Source organism: Diabrotica virgifera, chromosome 3, assembly GCF_917563875.1.
Source record: "Diabrotica virgifera virgifera chromosome 3, PGI_DIABVI_V3a".
In the NCBI taxonomy this organism is placed as follows: domain Eukaryota; kingdom Metazoa; phylum Arthropoda; class Insecta; order Coleoptera; family Chrysomelidae; genus Diabrotica; species Diabrotica virgifera.
The window spans coordinates 276642331-276669257 of record NC_065445.1 but is presented as its reverse complement, the minus strand read 5'-3'; the positions used below and the strand labels follow the sequence as shown (position 1 = coordinate 276669257).

Below are 26927 nucleotides of genomic sequence, written 5' to 3'. Positions count from 1 at the left end.
AATTCTCCAGGATGTTAATTTTGCTACGAAATTAATAAAAACATATACTAAATTTACAATCAAGATGCAGTAGAAATAAACAAACCAAGACAAGTTACATGCTACTAGGAGCACTCCCAAATCATGATTTACAATGTAAATACATTGTAGATCCCAAATATGATTTACACAGTTTATACATCCTAAATCATGATTCGGGAGTGCTGCTAGTAGCATTTAAGTGTCTTGGTTTGTTTATTTCTACTGCATCTTGATTGTAAATTTAGTATAATTATCTTTTAAACTACCACGTATAACATTATAAAGCCTTATAATAAAAAAACGTGAACATCTAGACAAGTTCAAAAATGTAAAAATGTACAGGGTGATCCATTAAAAAAAAGATCACCCTGTCAAAATGGGTGGCCCTGTAAATTTGAAAATATTTTTAAAATATCGGTTCTATCCATGCCCCAACATTTGCCTAATCAATTTTTTTTTTGATCTCTTACGACAAATGAGTAATTGGGCTTCATTGCACTCAAAATGAAGACACTATTCAAATAGGTGCAACAAATATCCAAAGAAATATAATCAAATCCTTAATGCAGACCATTACCTTGAATAAAATTTATAAATGTATTTAAGTACCAATGTGACGCAGGTTCTTTGTGCCGCTGAAATATCGATCTAGATTAATCCTGCGGTGTTAATGCACTCTCTAAATGAATTTGGTCAGCAGGCTGCAGAATCCGACGGCAACAGAATGAATTTTGCAAGCAAGAAGTACCGGTAGAGAGAGGTGGTACCTTAGAATTGCAGTAGTACCTGTAGTAGTCACACCACATTAACGTGTGCCACTAAACGTGAGCGAGGTGATTTAAATATTTCAGTACGATCTCTCGATGATTTACGACAAGAATTGTGTTTGTTCTTCGATGTGAATAAAATATTTTTTCTTGAGGTGGTTCTTAATTACAGTGTGTGAGATTTTGGAAACACAACCATAAAAAGATAAGGTAAAGTAAATAACAATATCTCGTTAATATTTTATTTAAATAATCATTAAAGTATTCAATTTGAATCCTGCGGAAGCTATTTTTAACTATTTTGTAAGTAGTTCCTGTATTTGAGAGAAAAATCTACGTTTGTTATTGAATATATATGTATATATACTAAGGATTTCCACAGTTTTCACTGTCTTCCTTCACTCAACCATTCTCTTCAGTTCTTTCTGTTTTGCCAGTCCCCTTCCTGCAGATGTCTTCTTTCCAATGCTTCGTCCACTTCATCTCTGAAAGATCTTCGGGGTCTGCCTCTCTTGCTTCTTCCTATCGGGCTCCACTCTGTTATTCTGTTTTTGTCTGCTCTTCTGACATCTCGGTACCAAGTTAATCTCTTTTGTTCTATGTACCTATTCTATCACCTTATCACCTATCTAATAGACTACACTAGTAATTGAGTTAATTCTCATTATTTTCTTAATCTCTATGTTATTTAGGGGAGAGTTGGACAAAACCGGGTACCACTCCAAAAACCGTCTTTATCTTTTGCTATGTGAGAGTAGCAAATGTTTGCTGCAGATTGAAATATTCTCAAATGACTTAAGTTTGATATGCCAATGCCAATTTTTAAGGATATTTTTAGATTTTTAATTTTTTTTATTTTTATGAAAATATTGCAAAATACCCGGTTTTGTCCAACCGGTATGAAAAAACCGGGTAGTAAATTAATTACCATGTAAAAATACTAATGAGAAGAAAATAAAATATTTATTAAAAGTATATGAACAAAAATTGAAAATATATGAACAGAAGTCACAAATAAAAATTTTATTTACATCATCATAGGCACTACAGGCGTCATAAGCCCATTTGGTGCAAGACACACATTTTATCCAGCCTTCCTTTGCATTATAATTTGAAAATATGTAATTGTAATATAGACACACATCGTGATTATTAGCTTCTTCCTCCAAACTCTCCAAAATTTTGTTTTTGGTGCAGCCCTTTTTACCACGTTTTTTCTTTTTTTTTTGTCCAGTTCATTTAGATTTAATTTGTTTACGACTGGAGATTTTTTTTATTTTTCCTACTATCTTTCTTACTAGCTTCTTCAACAGAAGAGACCACACGTTGTAGTTAACTAAAAGCAAAAAACCACTGCAGTAACTGGAAGTAACAAGAGGTCTGATAAAATCGGGTACCCGGTTTTGTCGATTTTCGGACTACCCGGTTTTGTCCAACTCGTAAACAAGACATTAAATGTTATTTAAATTTTTAAATTATGATATAATATTCAAAATTTTTGGCCAAATTAAAGGTAATATACTAGGTTACATGTATTAAATTTTGAAATGGCCATTAGTTATTCATTAGAGGAGAAAACAGCTATCAACTTACCTTAAAAATCGAGTTTCCTGCATCAAAAAACAGGTGAGGTCTTACTGCTCCGGCACAGATTAATCAAATGAGGTAGAAATGAATACACACGACTGTTGGTGGTAAAGAGACATTAATTTTAACATTGTCTAATAGATAGCAGCAGACAGTTAGAAGAATTAAGGGGTACCCGGTTTTATCAACCTACCCGGTTTTGTCCAACTCTCCCCTACTCTATCTCTTCTTGTTACTATGCAGATTTTCCTTAGGAATTCCATCTATGTTGCTCTTATTTTATTTTTGGTTTTCTTTATTATTATTGTCCAATTTTCTTAACCATAAGTGGGGATATTTCTTGTCATGGTGTTATATATTCTTCTTTTTGTTTTTATACTGATATTCTAATCCCACAATACCGAGTTCAATTTCATATGCAGTCTCTTCTTTGTCCTAGTCGATTTTTTATGTCTTCTTCAGTTGTTCCTTTGTTTGATATTAGGAAACCTAAATACTTGTACTTGTCTGTTCCTTTGATTTCTTTACCTTCATCTATTTACAGCTGTTTGGTTTCTGTATTTTCCGTTCTTGAGTATTCAGTTTTCTTTAGGTTTAATTCCATCCCATTCTGTGTATAGGTATTCCTGTTCCAGTTTTCTCATAAAACTGAGGTCATCGTCGTCTTGTGCGATCACTATTTTGTCGCCAGCAAAACTTAGTTTGTATAGGTATCTATTCCTTCACACTTTATTTTCCATGGTTTCAGGATATTTTCCAGGAATATTTTGAACAGGGTAGGGGATGTGGAGCATACCTGTAGTAGTCCCTTTGTCGTTTTGAATGGACTGCATATTCTATTACCCGTTTTGATAGCTAATTTTCCATTGTTGTTGAGTGCTTTTACTGCTTTTATTAATATTCGTGGAACTTCGCTGTCTTCCATTGCTTTCCATAGCTTGGTTCTAGGTATTGAGTCATAGGCCTTCTTAAGATCTACAAAAGCCAGATGGACGGATCTATTTTTGGCTATTCTTTTTTCTATTAGTTGTTCGACCGTGTAAATGTTAGATGGGTTGAATGTTAGAACTGTAAAAGATATTTACAAAAACACTATTTCGGGAATTTTTAAGCCTGAATGTGTTAGTATTTTGTTTTATTTACATTAACACACCCGCTGGGGCTGTATATTTTACATAATTAAAAAGATCCCTATCCTGGAAGTCCGATTTTCTTAATACTTCTTCATTTCTGACTCTGCCCGTCCATGATATTCTAAGCATTCGACAAAGGCACCACATTTCAAAGACTTCAAGTTTGATAATGGAGCTGGCCTTTAACGTCCAATCTTCCATTCCGTACAAAAGAACACATTCCAAACCTAACACCACTTTAGCATCTTGTATCGGAGGTTAAAATCCAACTTGTTAGGAAGCCCCAAAAAAGCTTGTAATATGATGTATTCTATTTTCACCCAAATTTTTACATTTTTTGGTATTTTAATTATAGTAGGGGAGGAAAGTATGCTAAATGTGTAGTCACTCGAGCGCTTTGGGGACCTATTGGGTAGTGAAGAGTAGGTTCTAAAACCAAAAAAAGTTAAGTAAAGTTTTCCATTTTAGTGGGGACTTTCCATTTTTAATTTAATTTTCCATTTCCAACAATCGTTTTTTCCGATTATAGCGCCATTTATGCATAATTCGAGAAAATGTTTCAAATAAAATTGACTTATTTCTGACCCCACCTCCGTGGGGGGTCGTATTTGGTGCCATTCGATAGATTTTTCAAATATATTGAATACGTGTATTTTTCAGTTTTTCGATCTGATGTTCATTTCGCGGAATATCGCGGGATTCGTATTTAAAATTTAAAATTAACCCACCACCCCTCTCCGTGGGGAGTCGTGTTTGATATCATTCGATAGATTTTTGAGAAATATTGAGCACGAATTTTTTAGTTTGTAGATCTATCGAACATTTCGCGAAATATTCGCTTTTTTCTTGTGAAACTTTGTGACACCCATTTCCTTACCCCCAAATCGTCAGATTTTTGAAGTGTCGAAGTGTCTCGAAATCTGACGATTTCGAGATTTTCTAAGGATACATTTTCTTTTTCGACCCCACTTAACGAACTCCCCTGTGTTTAGATCCAATATATGGTAGTGGTACATCTACAGGGTACCAGGTTTCTCCCTATATGATAATCTGACGCACTCGAGTTACTGCAAAAATCCCCGCTTGGGCTCCCCTACCATTATAACAATGGCAGAACATTTACATTTTCTGCCAGTGTTATAATTAAATCAACAAAAATATTTTATTAGTATTTTTAAAAATATTTAATCAATTCTCCTAATTGTTACTGAGTTATTTACAGTGCATTTGTTGCTACAATTTGCATTTTGTTTATGATTAATAGTCGATAATGATATTGATTAATGAATCATATCGTTACATAAACATCTAAACAATGCTACTCTAAACATCGTCAACAAAACATTTAAACGGAAAAGATAACAGAAAAATATTACTAAAAAGTACAATACGGGAAGCTTTTCTCTAAGAAATCATAAAAAATAGGTATAATAAAAAAATCTGTGCCAGTCTACATGTTGTGAATGTTTACAAAACAACGTGCAATGTAAACAAATATTGTTTTAAACAAATTTTATTGAAAAATCCTTTATAAAAAGTATAAAATTTATTAAAATCCTTTAAATCACTGAACGTTTTGCATATATAAAATATCATCATCACTGGTTGATTACATGCTGAGCCACCAAAAAATTCCAGGGTATTAACCCTTCAAATGGTATAAAAATGGCTTAAATTAACATTCTTACTTAAAATTCAAAACGATGTTAATAGTGTAGGAAACAGAGGTTGAGCTTCGCAAAATTGACACAAGTCCGGTTTTATTTTTTTTCTGGTATATCAAGGGGTGCTTATTATGAGACTAACTTTTTCTTAAAAAATTTCGCCCCGGAACCCCCTTTTCATCCCTTTAAAGGGGGAATTTGTGGTTTTTGCGAAACGTAGCCCTTCTTGTACGTATTGCAAAAAATTTACATAATAGTAAAATAAAGAGGACTATATTTCCTACTATTTATTTCCCAACAGCTAATGTCTATCATCCACCATTTAGCAGGGGTGGCGCCCCAAAGTTGACAAATTTTTAAAAAAGATGTAACTGTAATGAAAATTAAAAAGAAACCCTGGGGAAATTAATCACAAATATGTGGCTGATTTTTGGTGTAGGTTTCATTTAAGGGTAATTGCCCATTTTTTAATTACAGGGTGTTACGTTTAAAAAAAAAACACTTTTTGTACCATCTGAATCGCCTATGCTAGAGTAAAAAAACTTTTAGTGATTATCCATGTACTGATGAGATTTTGTTATTTACAAATTTCTAGAAGGACCACCCCAAAAAAAAGGAGAATTAGTAAAGAAAGTGATTTTCTTGGCATCCTTCACACACCATGCCCTTTATTAAAATGCTTGATATATCATTTTGTGCACGTTCTTATTACCTATGCATGGATACCAAAAGCGATTTCTTGATACAACCCCTGTAGCCAAAAAAAAATAAATAGGTGGGGTTGAAAAAATATATTTTTTCGCTTTTTGACCCACATGGACATATGCTACATCAATAGGGATTTTCATAAATATATATGAATATTGCAACATCCCTGCGGAAACAACCCCTATCCTTAAAAAAACTGCAAAAACTACCCCTATCCCTTGGAGAGCATGTTTTAGGATTTTCTCATTACTTATCCATATTTTTAAAACAAAACTTATACAGAATTAAAGACCAGTCTTTTCTCTACAAATAAGGTTCTATGCATTTTTTTCGTATAACCAACTTTACGGCACAGTGGCGCCGTAAACCTCAGAAATGCTTTGGCGGGCTCCAGATTTTGTTTTTTTTTTTCGTCACCTATTTATTTTATTGATAACGTACTTATGGAAAATAAAGGAACACGCTGTCTGCTACACATTATGACCTACGCATATTTTATTTTCTTTGCACCCTAAAGCCACAGTGGTTGCCCAAAATAAATTTTTGATTATTTTCTTTATTAATTCTTCTTTTCTTGGGTGGTTCCGGGGAAAATGTGGGGGTGCATTATACAAATTTGAAAATAACACTATTAGTACATGGATAATCGCTGAAAGTTTTTTTTTTATTTTAGCATAGGCGGTTCAGATGGTATAAAAAGGGATTTTTTTAAAATGTAACACCCTGTAATTAAAAAATTTGCAATTGTCCTTAAATGAAACCTATACCAAAAAATCAACCACTTATTGTGATTCTTCGCCGCAGGGTTTCTTCTTAATTTTCATTACAGTTAGGAAAAAATATAATTTTTTAAAAACATCTTTTTTTAAAATCTGTCAATTTTGGGGCGCCACCCCCGCTAAACGGTTGGTGATAGACATATGCTGTCGGGAAATAAATAGTAGGAAATAGAGTCCTCTTCATTTTACTATTAAGTAAATTTTTTGCAAAAAGTACAGGAAGGGCTACGTTTCGCAAAAACCACAAATTACCCCTTTTAAAGGGATGAAAAGGGGAGTTCCGGGACGAAATTAAAAAAAAAGTGAGTTTCATAATAAGCACCTCTTGGTATACCAGCAAGAAAAGCTCTGTTTCTTACACTAATGATTCTGGAGATTGTTAGGTAGTTATGGGCAGTCGTACATAATAAGTTCTGAATATTGTACTTCACAAAGAAAATGTATTTGTAATCAGTAATTTCAAAAGTCCCTTATATGTAATATAAAATTTTAAATAAATATGCGTTTAAAATAAAATTTTCGAATATCTTTCGGCCATACTGAATCCGTCATTTTGTTAAAAAAAAAGTAATGTTAGATTTGTAATCAGCGACCTTAAACTACAAAATTTGAAAAAAAAATTTGCGTTTTGATAGATATTTTCAATTTCTTTCCGCCACGTTCGATCCTCCATTTTTTTTTTGAAGAAAAAATAATGTCAGATTAGCAATCAGCGATGCCAAAAACCCTTAAGAACGAAAGTAATTCCAAAATGTATAAACAATATACGCTTTTATAGGTTCATGACCACGTTTTGGGCATTTGAAATCACAGTACGTTGGGTAAAAACGAAAATCTAGAACTTACGCAATTTAAAATTATATTGTATACAGTAATACCCCGAACTTACGCGATAGGTGGGACCGAGCGATAATCGCGATAAGTCGAATTCGCGTAAGTCGGGGTATAATTTCGTATATATGTATGTTTTGATGATATTATTACTCTTTCAAGTCTTAGATATAAAACAAAAAATGCCTTTATAAAAGTAACAAATACCCACTCCATTAGACAAAACTGTAGATTATAAGAAATACCTAATACAAAATAAAATCGCTGATTCCGTGTGAAAAGTCCAAACATAATCAAGTATATTCAAATGAAATAATTATTTTGTATTTTGACAACGACACCCGACTTGGGCGTCGAAACGTTAATAAAATCATTTTTAGGTAAAATTGTGGCTTATTTCCCAGTTGAATATACTTGATTATAAAAATGCCACAAGAAAATAGCTTCAGAACAACATTAAGTCCAAACATGTATAATACATTGGATTAGCAATAGTGTGTGGGTGGTAATTCTATCTCGTCTTAACTAAACGATTGTGTGGCGCTTAAATAATGAATCGACCAGATTTTAAAATCGCATATCAAATAAAAAATCGACAAGATTTTAAAATCGCGTAACCCTGGGTTCGCGTAAGTCGGGGTAGCGTAAGTCGAGGTATTACTGTATTAAATTAATGAGATTAAAAAACACAATCATATAAATAAGCAAAAAATAGAAATAAAGCTTCTCGTTGCACTAAAAAACCGATTATTTTAATTTGATTTATCTCTATTCTATACATTTCTTGACTTTTACTGACATATTTTCTTTATATATCTAATGTGATCTTCTCGACCATAATACAATCATATATTAGCAGTAAAACCTTATACATATACATACCGCAAATAAACAAATGACGTATATCACGGACATAATTGCGACATGCAACTCATAAAATATCAATTTTTGCTATTTCATGACTCATTACAATTAACAGAAAAAGTTACAAACCTTCATGAATATAGTATGAAAAACGAAAATATTTTATATTGTAAATAATGATATGTTTTGGATTACTTAGAAGAAAATGCTAGGGGACTCGATCATCTTTTGTCTAAATTTGAAAAAAAATGATAGCACGTTAACATTAACGATATTTCCTAATAATCAAATCAATTTGGCAACGATTTCATCAAATCCTTTGGAAATCCATAGAAACTATTAATTTCAATGTAATTTTTTGGGTCAATCCTAAAAACGTTTATTGAATGAATACTGATAAACAACTCATTTAATTATATACAATTTCTAACAAAGAGATATTCCCAAACAAATAGTTTCATGATGTTTTTCAAGGTGATTCTTTTGGTAATTGGTTGTGCAATCAATATTCAATCATGCGTTGTGGTATCGCTGGTTAATTACTAATTAGATATAGTTTTTATTTACATAAAGGTTATACACGTTGCAGTATAAATATCGTATAGTTTACGCTTCAGCTAGGTCACTGTGGCCTTTTTAATTCTGATGGGCCAACATAAGTTTTTTTGTGTATTTTTGGCTGCTCCTTACAAATTTCGAGGGTGGACAAACAATAATTTAATTCAAAAATGAATAACCATTTTTAATTTCGTTGCAACACGAAACTACAGCCGCATTATATTTCAGTTCAATCAGAGAGTGCAGCAAGCACCCCTACCGGTTTCGAAACTTATTAGTCTCTCATCAGGAGGCACATATGCTGCTCTCTCTGACTCAACTAGGACAAACCCCGGCGTGCAGTCACGGATTGCAAAGAACGAAATGGCAGTGATGCCGTAGCGGCAACTGCTAGCAATAGACTGTTTTCAATCTCATAGCACATAAAATAACATTAAAAATATTACTCTACATCCCACCAGATTGAAAACAATGGGAACCTTCTCTGGTTACACCTCCGAGGCATCTAAAATTTGCAAGCCATAACGGATGCTGAGACTAAAGAAGATGAGGGAATTTTACAATTTATAATTCACGCCCCATCTGCTCAGCGCGGTAAAGTTCTAACGATAATGGTTCCCTTTGTACTCCAATCAGAGTAAACATGTAAATCAAAAATGAATAACCATTTTCAATTTCGTTGCAACACGAAACTACAGCCTCATTATATTCCAGATCAATCAGAATATGCAGCAATTTTTGATTTACATGTTTACTCTGATTGGAGTACGAAGGGAACCATTCTCGTTGGAACTTTACCGCGCTGAGCAGATATGACGTGATTTATAAATTGTAAAATTCTCTCATCTTCTTTAGTCTCATCATCCGTTATGGCTTGCAAATTTTAGAAGCCTCGGAGGTGTAACCAGAGAAGGTTCCAATTGTTTTCAATCTGGTGGGATGTAGAGTAATATTTTTAATGTTATTTTATGTGCTATGAGATTGAAAACTTAGTCTTTTGATAGTAGTTGCCGCTAGAGTATCCCTGCCAGTTCGTTCGTTGCAATCCGTAACTGCACGCCGGGGTTTGTCCTGGTTGGGCCAGAGAGAGCAGCATATGTGTCTCCTGATGAGAGACTAATAAGTTTCGAAACCGGTAGGGGTGCTTGCTGCACTCTCTGATTGAACTGGAATATAATGCGGCTGTAGTTTCGTGTTCCAACGAAATTGAAAATGGTTATTCATTGTTAATAATTTAATTGTTTATAAATTGATTATTAGGTCCTAGCTCGTAAACTAAAAGAAATACATTTTTTCCATTTTTAGTGCAAAGTGGTTGCAAAATAATTATTTTTCGAAGCTTTTTCAACCCTTTGACGCATGAAAATGAGTTTTACAAAGTCTCATGTTAGAGCTTAATTTATAGAATTTCAAATAAAATTTGTTAGATTACTTTATCTTTATTTTTATTAAAGTTATACCCGTTTTCAGTTGTACTTTTATTAAAAAAAATTATAAATAAATTTGTTTACAAGGATTTTAAGCAAATTTGAGCAAAAAACAATTATACTTTAATTAACATTAACGATAGAAGAACATTTTGAGCATATAGGGGAGGAGTGCATATAGATTTTCACTTCGGAAAAAATCAAACAAGATAGAACTTTTTGTAATTTCATTAAGAAATGTTTAATAAACAACATATCAAAAAGTTCTACTCGAGAAGTGGGTGCTTCATTTTTTATTAAACAAATGATCTGCGAAATTAGATGTGTTTTTAAATAAATCCAAAAATATAAATTTTAGAAAAAAACTGACTTCTCCATTGAAAAATTCAGAAAATTTTACAAAAAAACCTTTTATAAAAATTTTTCTAAAGTTAAATCTGTAGCTTCCATAATTTTTTATTTATAACGCTAAAGTCTCCCTTCTCACAAACATTGGTGCACTGTAAACTTAGCGTACGGCGAAGTTCACGGTTGAGTTATCTTAATGTAATTCTTTAACTAATGGATCAAATAAAACTTTACAAGATGGACATGAAAGAATAATAATTAAGCTATCTTATGGTTATAATAAAAAAAATAAAATGTATGGGCATAAGTACGGTGTGGGCGGAAAGTGAGACTTACTGTGAGTGAGGCTAATTTTGTTTAAAAAATGATTTAAAAATGTGTAACTAACACAAATTTTCTTATAAGACTTTCAATTTTGCACAACTTACCTTTCAAACAACTTTCTAAACGAGGTTTCATTAAAAAAAATGTCAAAAACTTAATTCAAATGATACGACGACGCCTCAAAACATGTTATTTTTGAAAACTTCGTAGTTTTATAGAATTACCACCACTCAAAGACGGTATTACTCAAGTTTGAACAGATTACTGGTACTTTAAACGGTATTACTTAAGTTTTATAGATGCTTTTTTAAATATTTGGATGTAATCCAAAGTTTAAATATTTATGAGTTGCGTTCCTGGGACGACTTTACTGAAAGGTAGTTCATTCGATTACATGAAATCAACTGCAACTCAAGAATATCCGTCACAAAAAAAATCATAGCGTGTGATCTGTCTTTAAAAAGACAACCACGTGCAACGGTGACAGTAAACAACGAGGTTTTTTCCAGGTTTTCCCTCGTGATTTACTATGGAATCTCTAACGCGAGAATTTTACTATCACCGTTGCATGTGGTTGTCTTTTTAAAGACAGATCACATGCTATGATTTTTTTTGTGACGGATATTCTTGAGTTGGGGTTGATTTCATGTAATCGAATGAACCATCTTTCAGTAAAGTCGTCCAAGGAACGCAACTCATAAATATTGGCAATATCATTTTAACGTCTTCTACTTTAAAATTTATAATATATGTCTTATAATATATTGCCGATATAAGTGAGTCAGATTAAATAAAGTATTATAAGAATTTGTTACTAAGCAACAACATTTTTGTTTAATAGTAATATTTTTTGTATTTTGACAACGGCATCCGATTTGGACGTCGAAACGTTAATAAAATCATTTTTTAGTAAAATTGTGGCTTATTCCCTATTAAAAATAGTTAATTTCAAGGATTTGTTCTCCAAAAATTTGTATTAGATTTGTTCAGCAGTTTTTTATTTATTGGCGTATCACTTGGCCTAACAGACATGCTAGAGAGCTATACCGTATTCCACGAACATACGCCTGTTTTGGATTACTTCAACAACGAATATTTTACTGTGCAAAATAAGAATAACGAAAGTAAATTGCAAATTACATTGTTGTTTATTGGAATAATTATTAGCGCCATTTACTTTCGTACTTCTTCTGTTGCATAGTAAAATATTCGTTGTCGAAGTAATCCAAAACAGGCGTATGTTAGTGGAATGGCCCATAGCAGATTTTTTCGTGTTTCGCATCCACAGAAGTATATCATAAAAATAATTCGACACAGTGTTTCTGGAGATTTCATTAAAGATCGTATAAATTCTAAATTAAATGGTTTTTTATTACCCTTATTATGATAAAAACTTCACACACTTGATATTTGTAAAAAAAAATTAATTCAAGTAAACACCTTAATTAAATCATAAAACCCATTGTTTCGGTGTCATGTTAATTATTATTAGCAAAGGTTGTTCAATACAAGTAAATTTAACAATGTGATATAAAATATAAACCAACGATAATTTAAATTTTTGTGCTAAAGTAATAATCGACCTCATAACAGGAAAAAGTTGCCCAGAATAGCAGTAGCTATTAAGCTATCTAATGTATTCAATGCATCGATTAGACTTAGTACTTCCCAAGATTCTGGAAGGTAGCGGAAATAACTATCATAGCAAAACCTGGAAAACCATCATACGGGGTAACATTATATCAGCCAATATCGTTGCTGCCAGTGATTTCAAAATTATTTGAAAAACTCTTATTAAAAAGACTAAAACCTGTACCTAATAGAACAAAAATGTATGATCCCTCTACATCAATTTGAGTTTAGAAATAATCACGCAACATTAGACTAGGTCCACAGAATCACTGATCAAATAGAAAACGTACGAGAGGAAAAAAAGTATGTTCGGGAGTTTTTCTGGACGTTGCCCAGGCTTTTGATAAAGTCTGGCATGATGGGCTAGAATACAAACTGAATCTAATTTACCTAAAGAACATAGCCAATTACTAAAATCGTATATTAGTGAAAGATTGTTTAAAATAAAATATGAAGACGCTTACTCTGAATTAAGAACAATTGGTGCTGGAGTACCCCAAGGTAGTGTTTTAGGTCCATTACTTTATCTGCTGTACACCTACGATATACCAGTATTAGATACTACCACCACTGCTACGTTTGCTGATGATACAAAATATATTAGCAGTTGATGATGATGGAATTGAAGCAAAAGTAAAATTGCAAGATACTCAATGAGGTTAATGCATGGACCAAGAAATAGCGTATTAAACTCAATGAGACTAAATCAGTATTACATGTAGAATTCACCAACAAAAAAATAAATAAAACACCAATATTTGGGACAATGGAAATTAGTGGCACAGAACCGACAAACATGGATACCCCAGACTGTGGGTGAAAAAACGTGATATAATTCAGGAATTTTTGAAACCTATCAGGTGTTGTAAAGTACGATGCCAGGAATAACTTATACTAAAATGTAACCAAAAATGTTGTGCGGTTTTTTATTTATGACGATTTTCATTTCTTAAATTTGCAATTTTTAAAGATTTTTAATTTTGTAGCTTAGAATTTTCATTTTAGAGAAAAACTTTTAAATAGAAAATTGTAGTAAATTTAAAAATCTACAATTTGAGCTAGTGCATGTTTAATTTCGTTAATACGTTATATAAAACAGCCTGAGAATGGTCCAAAATGGCCGTTTTTTGCAATTGCCTTATTTATTGTAAAACTAACTTTTATGTATTTTTTAAGGCTTTAAAATGAAGATCTTTCAATACTAAACATAAAAAAAAATTGTAGTGCCCGATTCGTGAACTTGTTGCTTAGATATTATAATTTGTTTATCTCAAGTGGTCAAATGTCCAAGGCTATAACTTTTTGAAAAACAAAATCGTACATAGTTAATCCAAGATCTACTCTCCTTCTAAAGACTTATATTATCATATTCTGATGTAAATAAATGCGTATAACATTTTCAACCTCTTCTTTTGGGTTTGAAAATAAGGGGGCAAATTTCGTTATAAACAATTAGAACTGAAGCCGCCCCTGTACAGCCTATGAGTTTATAACTTGCAGGTTATTATTGCTGAAGACAAAATAAAGATTCAAAACGAAATAAAAATGTTCTACGACTAACAGAAGCCGAGATAATTGTTTTTGTTTTCTTAAATCGTAGTGACTTTATTTATAACAATTAAGAAATTATTTCACAGTCATTGACTAAAGGAAGGCTTATATTATCTTAAAGTAAAAATTATTTTAACCAAAAATTACTTAATAATTAAAAATTATTTGTAAATTGTAGTGGAGATTTCTTTTTCGTTACGAATGTGATTTGTTGTGTCGGTTGCCCTTAGCAACGGCTAGCAATTTATAATACATTGAATCACGGTTTTTGCTTTAAATTTTAAACACCGCTTGGATTGACATGAAATTAGGCAAACACATAGATAACATGTTAAGGAATAAAAATGATATTGGGCCTCTGTGTGCTTTTGTCCTGGGGGTGAGTTTCACCCCTTATAATGGGTGAAAAAATATATGTTCAAAATATGTTTGGAAATGGATAAAATGTCTAATTCTATGTACCTTTTGTTCTATAGCATTGTTTCACCAAGTTAATACCTTTCGAGTTAGTTTCGAGTAAATACCTTCATTTTTCAACAACAGAAACACGTTTTTAGGCGCTTTTTGACAAATAACTCAAAAAGTAAGTACTTTATTAAAAAAAAAGAGTTTTAACAAAAATAGAGCAATTTAAAAATTGAAAAAAATTATGTATGTATGAAATCTCTACACCCACTAGAAACGAAGTTCTAGCTAATGAAAAATAGGTTCATATCCGTCAAATTTCAAAACTAAATTATTTCAACGTGAAATATCCAAAAAATCATGCACTTTTTGGAGAAAAATCATTACAACTTTTTTAAAGTGTTTAAAAAATATGTATATCTGTTTTTAAAAAAAGTTTATAGCATCAAAAGTAAGCAAGTTACGCTGAAAATAAAGTTGATCTCTTTTTAAAGTCCCCCTAATTAGTATCAAAAATGAAATTAATTTATTTTACTTCACTGTTGTTTTATTCGTGTATGTGTCGTTTATGTCTGTAAGTTTCATCGGTTCAAAGTGCTTATTTTTGAAGGGGTGTAGTTAAAAGGATTTGAACTAGTCAATAATCACGATCAACTTTATTTTCAGCGTAACTTGCTTACTTTTGATGCTATAAAGTTTGTTTAAGAACAGATATACATGTTTTTTTACTTTGCTTTTTTATACTTTAAAAATTGACGATACTGGAGGGCAGCACATACTATACTATTCTGGAGTTCAGATAGGACAAAGGGCAAAAGAAGGCGTGGGAATAGTTGTAACGAAAGAAATGATTAGAAGAATAACCAAATTCAAAGCAGTATCATCAAGAACCATATACATAAAAATAGAGTTAGAAGAAGAAGAATGTCACATAATACAGGTATATGCACCGGTAGAAGGAACAGAGCAGGAAAAAATAGAACTATTCTATGATGAGATACAGAAACTTATTGATGAGATACAAGAGGAAAGCAAAAACATCATTTTACTAGGAGACTGGAATGCACGAATAGGAAATGATGAAAATATGGCATTAGGCTGCTTGGGAAGGTATGGAGAAGAGACGATAAATAGAAATGGTAGAAGAATGATAAGTTTCTGCCAAATAAATGACTTGTTAATAGGTAATTCTTTCTGGTATCAACCGGGAAACGAAAAATATACATACGTAGCAGAAGAAAGAAATGCGAGAAGCATAATTGACTACATAGTATATCCTCGAGACGCAGAACTAACGATACAGAATATAAAAACAGAGAACGAAGCCGAACTCGGTACCCAACACAGACTAGTGACAGCAGAGATAAACATGAAACTAATGGAAATAATAGAGAGTCCTCAATATACAAGAATAGCAATATATAAGATGAAAAATATGGAAATGAGGAAGTTATACCAAAGAGAGACAGATAAAATACTGGAACAGTATGAAAACAATGAGGAAATATGGAATATGGAAGAGAGATGGAAAAAATTGAGAGACACGTTATGGAACACTGCGAAACAAGTATGTGGAATAAGAAAGAATGGTAAGAATAATAAAAAAACTGGATGGTGGAATAAGGAAATAAAGCAAGCTGTAAAAAGGAAGAAAGAAATGTGGAAGCGATACATAAACACAAATGAAGAGCAAGACAGAGACGAATACAGAAGACAGAGAAATATAGTGAAAGAACTAGTAAAAGATGCGAAGAAGAAGAGCTGGAAGGAATTCGGTGAAGAATTGAACGAAGGTTTTGGGAATAACAATAAACAGTTTTGGAATAAAATAAGAAGCATGAAAGGAACAAAAAGGAAACAAATAAGAGGAATTAGAAATGAGCGAAATGAATTGAAAACAAACATACAAGACATACTAACCATATGGAATAAGCACTATAAAGAAAAATTCGAGGCAAGTAACCAACAAGATGAGGAGAGAGGACAGCAGGCAAGAGAAGTGGATAGAGACAATCGAGTAGACGGAATTCATATCAAAGATATTGAAGAAGGATTGGCAAGAATAAAGATTGGAAAAGCGGGAGGTGCCGATGACATAGATCCGGAGATGATGAAGTACGTGGGAGAACGAGGCAATCTTTGGCTGCTGGAAATAATGAGGGAAGCATGGAGAACAGAAAAGATACCGGAAGACTGGGAAGAAAATTTATTGATACCAATACACAAGAAAGGAGATGAAGCGGAATGTGATAACTATAGGGCTATATGCTTATCATCAGTGGCATATAAAGTCTACACCGGGATAATAGAAAGGAAGCTCAGGAAAGAACTGGAAGGAAAACTAGAAGAAGAACAAGCGGCTTTTAGGAAGGAAAGAGGAACAACAGATAATATATACATACTGAGAAATATAATTGAAAGGAAAAACGGAATAGGAGAAGACTTATATATTACGTTTATAGATATTAAAGCTGCTTTTGATTCTATAAATAGAGAAGTAATATGGTCAGTAATGGAAGATCTGCAAATCCCGCAAAAGATAGTAAGCGTGGTAAAAAGTACGTATAGAAACGTACTTGCTAAAGTACAAATAAATGGAAACAGATCGCCAAAAATAAACCTAAGGAGAGGAATAAAACAGGGGGACAGTCTCAGCCCAGTTTTGTTTATATTAATAATGGATAGAGTAATGAAGAGCGCTAAAAGAAGGTCAAGGCAATTACAGTCAATAATAGGGTACAGGAATTTAGTACCAGTGAGAATGGAGGGATTACTATATGCAGATGACTTAGTAATAATAGCAGACAACAAAGAGAAAATGCAAAATCTAATCAATATATCGGTGGAGGAAATAGAAAATTTGAAAATGGAGGTAAATGTAAAGAAAACGAAGACCCTGATAGTAACCCAAAAGAAAAGGGAAGAAATAAACCAAACGATATTTAGGTGCAAAAACGAAATAATAGAAACAGTCTCGACGTTTGAATACCTTGGAGTAATAATATCAGAGGATGGAAAGATAGATCAAGAAATCTCATACAGAGCGAAAAAAGCAAATAAGATCGACTATGCACTAAATAAAACAATATTTGGAAAGGAAGAAATAGATAAAGAAATAAAACTGAAGGTATACAACGCAATCTCTGTGCCAACTTTAATATATGCAAGTGAGACATGGGTAAACAATGCAAAAATAGACAGTACAATAAACGCAGCGGAGATGAAGCAGCTAAGAAAAATAGCAGGAAAAACGAAATTAGACAGAATAAGAAATGAAGATATTAGACAAAGACTGAAACAGGAATCGATAATAACCAAGATACAAAAAAGAAAATTAAAATGGTATGGACACATTAACAGAGTGGACCAGGGAAGACTACCAAAGCAGGTGATGGAATCGAAAAGATATGGTAAAAGAAGGAAAGGGAGGCCAAGGAAGAGATGGATCGATCAGATTATAGAAATTGGACAGGAAAAAGGAAAAACACATCAACAAATGAAAGAGTTAGCAAAGGACCGCAAGAAATGGAAGAGACGGATAGAAGATGAATAAAACCTCCGACGCCCCTAAGGAGCATAAGGAGTTTCGAGAAAGAAGGAGAAGGAGATACTTTTAAAAAGTTGTAATGATTTTTCTCTAAAAAAAGCATGATTTTTGGTTATTTCACGTTGAAATAATTCACTTTGAAATTTAACAGATATGAACCTATTTTTCATTAGCTAGAACTTTGTTTCTACTGGGTCTAGAGATTTCATGGAGACATCATTTTTTTCAATTTTTAATTTGCTATATTTTTGTTAAAATTCTTTTTTTCAGTAAAATACTTACTTTTTGACTTATTTGTCAAAAACCGCCTAACACGTGTTTTTTTTGTTGAAAAATGAAGATATTTATTCGAAAATAACTCGAAAGGTATTAACTTGGTGAAAAAATGCTATAGAACAAAAGGTGCTTAGAATTAGACGTTTTATCCATTTCTGAACTTATTTTGAACATATATTTTTTCACCCCTTATAAGGGGTGAAACTCACCCCCAGGACAAAAGCACACAAAGGCCCAATATAATTTTTATTCTTTAACATATTATCTATGTGTTTGCCAAATTTTATGTCAATCCAAGCGGTGCTTTAAAATTTAAAGAAAACACCGTGATTCAATTTTGCTATCCGTTGCTAAGGGCAACCGACACAATAAATCACATTCGTAACGAAAAATAAATCTCCACTACACTTTAAAAATCATTTTTAATGATTAAATGTAATTTTCGGTTAAAATAATTTTTATTTTAAGATACTATAAATCTTTCTTTAGTCAATGACTGTGAAATAATGTCTTAATTATTGTTATAAATAAAGTCACTACGATTTAAGAAAACAAAAACAATTATCTCGGCTTCAGTTAGTCGTAGAAAATTTTTATTTCATTTTGAATCTTTATTTTGTATTCAGCAACAATAACCTGCAAGTTAGAAACTCATAGGATGTACAGGGGCGGCTTCAGTTCTAATTGTTTATAACGAAATTTGCCCCCTTATTTTGAAACCCGAAATAAGAGGTTGAAAAATGTTATACGCATTTATTTACATCAGAATATGAAAATATAAGTCTTTAGAAGGAGAGTGGATCTTAGATTAACTATGTACGATTTTTTTTTAAGTTATAGCCTTGGACATTTGACCTCTGGGGATAAACAAATTATAATATCTAAGCAACAAGTTCACGAATCGGGCACTACAATTTTTTTTTATGTTTAGTATTGAAAGATCTTTATTTTAAAGCCTTAAAAAATACATAAAAGTTATTTTTACAGTAAATAAGGCAATTGCAAAAAACAGCCATTTTGGACATTTCTCAGGTTGTTTTTCAATAACGTATTAACGAAATGAAACATGCCATAGCTTGAATTGTAGGTTTTTAATTTACTGCAATTTTCTATTTAAAAGTTTTTCTCTAAAATGAATATCCTAAGCTGCAAAATTAAAAATCTTTAAAAATTGCAAATTTAACAAATGAATATCGTCATAAATAAAAACCCTCACAACATTTTTGATTACATTTTAGTATAAGTTATTCCTGGCATCGCCCTTTACAACACCTGATAGGTTTCAAAAATTCCTGAATTATATCCTGAAATCGACCTATTTTTCACCCACAGCTTGGACTAGGAAGGCAATAGTAAACGCGGCAAAGACTCATGAAGAGTTGTAGCGCCGTTGATGATGATGATAGTGACAAAAAACAAAGTTAAACATTTATGACTGACAAAAATGTTTGTTTTTGCCATTATCTCGGTCAATTGTTTATATATTTTAATTTAGAAACTCGCAAATTAAAGAACTGTTCAAGATCTACAACTTTTATTGGAACAATTCTTCTCTAAAATGTATAAGAAACGATTTATAAACAAATAAAATGTTTTTTTTTTCACTTTTTATGATTGTTTAAAAAAAACAAAAGCAAAATCAGCTCAAGGATTTGTCACCAACTACCCTCATATACAGTTGAGTCCGCGAGTCTTTACCCGTGCGTCATCATTTAAAGCGTACGAAATAAGTCGGAAATCTATTTCACGCAACAACAACTGACAGAAAGTGGCTACTGTTCCGATTACGGGTTTTATTATAAAATTTGACGTTATCAAATAATATATTATAGAATGTCAAATGTAAGTTTTGCTTCAAAATTTTTGTGCAGAATTACAGCTACATTTGAAGTAGCTTAATAAATTCTTATATTATTATTGATTTATAAATAAATAAACAATTTATAAAAAAATTCAGTAACATATTTTATTTTTGTTATTTTATTCACTTTGACGGAAATCTAAACACAATCATTTCTTTACTGTGTGAATGACGTTAGCTTTGTATGTTTAATATTAATTGGCAAAATATAATTATTTACCTTAAAATTTCAAAGCCCAATATAAAATTAGTTGTGAAAACAACTGTATGTGTAATATAAAGAAACTTCAAAATGTGTCTGATTGACAGCCACAAAAGTAAACAAAGCAGAAACGTCAAACAAATTGTGCTTAAAATATGAAAACATACCGAATCGTCTTTTTGTGTACCTATCTCTTTTCAATGCACTGAGTCTAGATGGTTTATAAAAATAACATGTGTTTTTACTTAATAACAAACGGCAGCTGGTTTGTCATGAGTTTCATGCGTGGAAGAGAATGATGCTAGATAAAAAGTATGTGTTTTATCTCTTCAGGTATTAATGACGCACGGGTAAAGACTCGCGGACTCAACTATATCTTTTAGAACCTTCAAAAACCAGTATAAGATTCAGTTGTTTTTTGTTTTCTTTGCTGGCTTAATTTTCGCATGTCTGTTCGGCTAAATAATTAGATGTTGAACTCGAAGGGAGGAAAAAACTTGAAGATAAATATCCGGTATAAACCTGCCCAGAAATTTATGTCAAACTTAAAAGTGGTTCATTAATTTCTTTAAACGGGTTTATAATATACGATTGTTGGATTATAGGACAAGTTGATTTAAATATTTTGTTTCGTCTTATTGTCTTTTATTGTAACGTGTCTTCAATGCTAACTCGTTCAGGAATTGGCTAACGTATTTTCGTTTAAATTATTCAAATAAAATCTTGTTTACCTACATCCAAACGATAAAATACCAGAAATTTTTAAGGGGTACAATTTCAAATGATCATATTAAAATGATAATATAGAAATAGACCAAGCAATATTACCAACGACATAAACAATATGTCTTGAAAATTAAATCTATTTGTCATATTAAAAAAAAATTAATAGCTTGATGTACATTAAATTAATTGACAAAAAAAGAAGAATGTATGTAGAAGACAGAAATAAAAGTTTACTGCACAAATAAACATTGTTTTTGGCTTAAATTCAATGTTGAAACTGCCAAGAGGCAGATGGGTGGCAGCTTGAACATTGAATTTAAGTGAAATAATTACACTTTTATAAAAAAGAACTTTTTATAATACAACCTTTTTATTATTTATAGGAAAGAATATAAAATAATTTAACGATAAACGATTTAACGATAAAATGCTTAAAATGCCAAAAATTACACTCTAATAAAAATAGTTATTTATGAGACAGTTCGTGAAGTATTCGATATTTAGAGCACGAGCCACAACGGAGCGAGTGCTATAAATCGCGTAAGTTCGCAAAAAGTACTTTACGCACAGTTTCATACAATATTTTATCTATGATAAACAAATATAACAACTGTAATTCTTCGTCACTGGAATTCATTTCTATTCTACAATTTTTAGAACTTTGACATTTAAAAATCCTAACTACTTTCAAACCACAAAACTGTCAAAAATTTTGTTGTAAGTCATTGCTGATATTGTCATCACCATGACAACGCGAAAGTTAAGGATATTTGATTATATGAAAGTGTGCCAAAAAACCCATTGAAAGTGTACGAAAAAGTAAATCCCATTTAAAATACATTGTTACTTTACGCACACTTTAAACTCTTCACGCACTGCTATCTATAATGACAGTTTTCACAAACTAAAAACTTATACATAATATGACATAGAGTAAATATAAAGTACTTTTTAAAGTAACTCTCTATGTCGTATTATGTATAAGTTTTTAGTTTGTGAAAACTGTCATTATAGATTGCAGTGAGTGAAAGATTTAAAGTGTGCGTGAAGTAACAATGTGTTTTAAATGGGATTTACTTTTTCGCACTGTTTTTAACTTTCGAGTTGTCATGGTGACAATCCTTAACTTTCGCGTTGTCATGGTGATGACAATATGAGCAATGAATTACAACAAAAGTTTTAACAGTTTTGTGGTTTGACAGTAGTTAGAATTTTTAAATGTCAAAGTTCTAAAAATTGTAGAATAGAAACGAATTCCATTGACGAAGAGTTGCAGCTTTTTTTATTTGTTTATCGTAGATAAAATATTGTATGAAACTGTGCGTGAAGTACTTTTTGCGAACTTACGCAATTTATAGCACTCGCTACGTTGTCGCTCGTGCTCTAAAAATTGCGTGCGTTCGCAAAAAGCATACTTCACGAACTGTGTCATAAATAAATATTTTATAATATCAAGGTTTTGTTATTGTACATGTACATATGTAGGACACAACATGACAAAATATGAATTTTTATTGGATGTATTAACTGTTATTTATAATAATTATGATTCTAAAAATTACACTAGTATAAAATAATATTTTTTATCATACCACGGTTGTCTAAAATGGTATATATAATTTTAAGTATATAAACTTTTAATTATTTATTAAAACAATTTAAAAAAAGATACGCAACAGCCGGGTTCCAACTGGGGACCTTTCGATGTGCAGTCTAATGCCACTGAGGCACCATCAATTTGTAGATATCGATTTATTAACGTACTTTAAAATATCATTGCATTCGTCACATTTTTAAAATAGTTTGAAATTAAAAAAAAAAGTCGATTTATCCATACAGTGTGATTGGTCAGTGGGGTAAAGCTTTGTAGATCCGTTATAAGTAATAGATAGTAATAAAAGTTAATAACAAAAATTGTAGCCAACTTTGATTAGAGATTGATAATCAGTAATCGTAAATTGTAAGTTTTAGACAATTATTCAGCCATGGCTTACTTAAAATTTGGAAAGGTTTAGACCCGTAATTATTAATAATTTTGCTCTGAAAAATGAAAATATCTCGAAAACTAATAAATTTACACATAGTATAGTTATACGAGGAATGTTATACGAGTACAAAAATTATAGTATAGTAATGGTACTTTTCGATAAAGATATAAAATACAGGGTAATCTATTTAATATTACTGAGAAAATAATGTACTTGCGTTTTGACTCACCCTGTATTCAATATAAAGAAAATTAGCAAAACAAACATTTACGAAAATTTTGACAATGAATAAAAAACTATGACGTCAATAAACCATTGAAATTGTGCTTGCTTTTATTTATACATGTAGTTAAACTTGTTACGATTTTCATAGAAAATTGGTTATAACTTTGTAAATACCCCGTATAATATACCAAACCTTTATATTTTTGTAATCGAAAAGTTACAAAGATTTCGAATATAAAATAAAATACAGGGTGTTCTGTTTAAAAAAACATAAGTTTGGTCTGCCACTATGTTATCGAACACCCTGTAACATTCTAACTAATTTTGTAATATAAAGCTCAAAGTACGGAGCTTCACCCCACTATATAATTAATCATCCTGTATAATAGCAGTTAAATATTGCATTGTTAGCTAGTTCTAAGCTATCCTGAAAATTTCAGGTGTCTAGGTAGCCTAGAACTATTTTTAAAATGGATTACAAATTTGCGGAGTCCGTGACACCAACCAAGCCAAGTATATAAAAACATTTTAAAATAATATTTATTTGTTCAATAAACATTTATTTCTGATTTCTGACAGCAGTAGAATGTATTTTGAATTAAATAAATTACATACATTCTTCTTTTTGTGCCAATTAATTTAATTCAAAAAAATTATTTTGGACTCCCTGTATAAATAATTATCTTAATGTTTATATTACTGAATAGAGAATTTATTAACCTTTCAAATGAGCTAGCACACGACCCCTATTCTCATTTAAAAAATAGTCGATTACGTCATCACGCCCAGATGAATAACGTCACTAGTGTGATATATATGTCAAAAAATCATAATTTAAAAATCGAATAACTTTTGTATTTTACATTTTTTTCTAATTCTGTAAATAAAGCAGTTTACAAGGGGGTCAAAATATAGTGAATAACCCTGTACAGTGTCTGCCTAGAGAAAAATATTTCGAAAGATATTTATAGACCATGACGCCTCTGTAAAAATATTAGTACATTTGGACGTTGAGAGGTGACTCAAATTTTTTTGCAGAAATTGCTTGAAAATAACTCAAATAATAATATTTGACCCTCTCAAAAAGGTCCGGAACATTGTTTAAATAATCAAAATGTCAAAAAATGAAGGAAAAATTCGATTTTTTTCTTCGTTTTTTGATTATAATTTAAGAGTATTCATTTCCGAGAAAAGTTGTATTGACATAAAAGTTGTATAATTAAATTTCCTACAATATAGAGTTGGTTAAAAATTTAAAAAATAGTCACCCTTGTTGCAAAATAGCAATAATTGGGAAAAAACTATACAAAAACAAGTATTCGCATTTTACGTTTTTCAACCATTTATGCTAAACTTAGGACCTTCAAATTTCACCCAGAAAAACTATATGATACAGTTAAACAATACTGTAAATTTCATTAAGATCGGTTTAACAGATTTTGCAAAATAAATTTTGCAATCCAGCTTTCGCAAAAAAATTCATTTTTTCAAACTGTTACAGGACTGAAAATAAAGCAGATAGCAAGTTGAATTTTTTTTGCTTATAGAAGTGTACCGTACCTTTCATTTTCAATTTACAAAACTAAAATCGATTAACCACCACGGTGTCAGGAATTTTTTTAAAATAAACATTAATTATTGGTGTTGAACGCAGGACACCGAATAGTTTGCTCTGATTGGGCATTCCAATGACCTTTGATAATTATTAATACATTTTAATTTTTATTACATTTCGATATAAATAAATAAACTTGTTTATTGCAAAATAAAAACCCATACTCTATCCTTTGAAATAACACTTTTTTTAGCAAAAACTTTCTTTGTTCATATATTTTAACTTGAGAATAAAAGTTTAATATTTTTAAACATATACAATTGTTTAAACAATATTTCACAAACAATAATAAAATTAGTTTGATTTTTGTGGAATTAAAATATTAAAATACAACAAAATATAGAGTAAGAAAATAATATATTAGATGAAGATTGGTAGAAATTTTGGTGGAAATCAACTTAATGTGAATCGAACACCGCTGTCCTGCGCGTAGCACCAATAATTAATGTTTATTTAAAAAAATTCCTGACGCCGTGGTAGTTATTCGATTTTAATTTTGCAAATTGAAAATGAAAGGTACAGTTCACTTCTATAAGCAAAAAAAATTTCAACTTGCTATCTGCTTTATTTTTAGTCCTGTAACATTTTGAAAAAATGAATTGTTTTTGCGAAAGCTGGATTGCAAAATTTATTTTGCAAAATCTGTTAAACCGATCTTAATGAAATTTACAGTATTGTTTTACTGTATAATAAAGTTTTTCTGGGTGAAATATGAAGGTCATAAGTGTAGCATAAATGGTTGAAAAACGTAAAATGCGAATACTTGTTTTTGTATGGTTTTTTTCGCAATTATTGCTATTTTGCAACAAGGATGACTATTTTTTAACTATTAACTAATTTTATATTGTAGGAAATTTAATTACGCAACTTTTATGTCAGTACATCTTTTCTGGGAAATGAATACTTTTAAAGTTATAATCAAAAAACGAAGAAAAAAATCGAATTTTTCCTTCATTTTTTGACATTTTAATTATTTAAACAATGTTCCGGACCTTTTTGAGAGGGAGGATATCTCAAATATTATTATTTGAGTTATTTTCAAGCCATTTCTGCAAAAAAATTTGAGTCACCTCTCAACGTCCATCTTAAAACAGATGGGCCCTGGACTATTATTCTATTTAGCGTTTCTATGAGTGTAATAGATAAAATTGAGACATACCTACTAAATTAAGAGCAAAAACAGATCTTCTTCTTGTTTAGCCTATCCGTGACGAATGTTGGAGATCATCATGACAATCTTCATCTTATCTGCAGCATCGCAGAAAAACTGCACAGATGTTGTGTTGAACCAGGTTCTGCGGTTCTTTAACAAGGATGGCCTTCTTTTTCCTGGACCTCGCTCTCCAAATATTTTTCCTTGCAGGATAGTTTGTAGGAGAGCATATCTAGATTTATTTCGCAGAACCTTTCAGAAATATTGTAGCTTTCGAGATTTGATGTTGTTCAGTACCTCACACTCACAGTTCTTCTTCATTCTTCTAAGGACCTCCTAAGTTGTCAGAAAACTTAAGTATTCTATTAGTTCTACATCATCTGGACGATCTCAGAGTGGTTGGGGGTAGTTACCCCCTACGATAGGGGTTGATGAAGTAAACACTTCTTCTTCTTCTTATGCAATCCACTAATGGATGTTCGCGATCACGTTTGACCATTTTTCTCTATCCCTTGCAGTATGTATTAGGTCTCCTATGTTTTTTAGTCCTGTCCATTGTTTGACATTACGGAGCCATGACATTTTCTTCCTGCCCACTCCCCTTCTTCCTTCGATCTTTCCTTCAATTAAGGTTTGCAGAAATTGATATCTTTCATTTCTAATTATGTGTCCCAGGTATGCCGTTTTTCTCTGTTTAATTGTGCACATCAGTTGTCGTTCTGTACCAATTCTTCT

At 31.4% G+C, this 26927-nt stretch overlaps 1 protein-coding gene across 1 annotated transcript in view; it reads left to right on the top strand.

The window, feature by feature from the left end:
* The first annotated feature begins 792 nt into the window (after positions 1-792).
* The window catches only part of LOC126881732 (sialin-like), an 81107-nt gene continuing 54972 nt past the window's right edge, over positions 793-26927 (top strand). Inside the window, exon 1 of the mRNA XM_050646194.1 lies at positions 793-998. The gene's annotated coding sequence lies outside the window, so the exon portion shown is untranslated. The remainder of the gene's footprint in view (positions 999-26927) is intronic.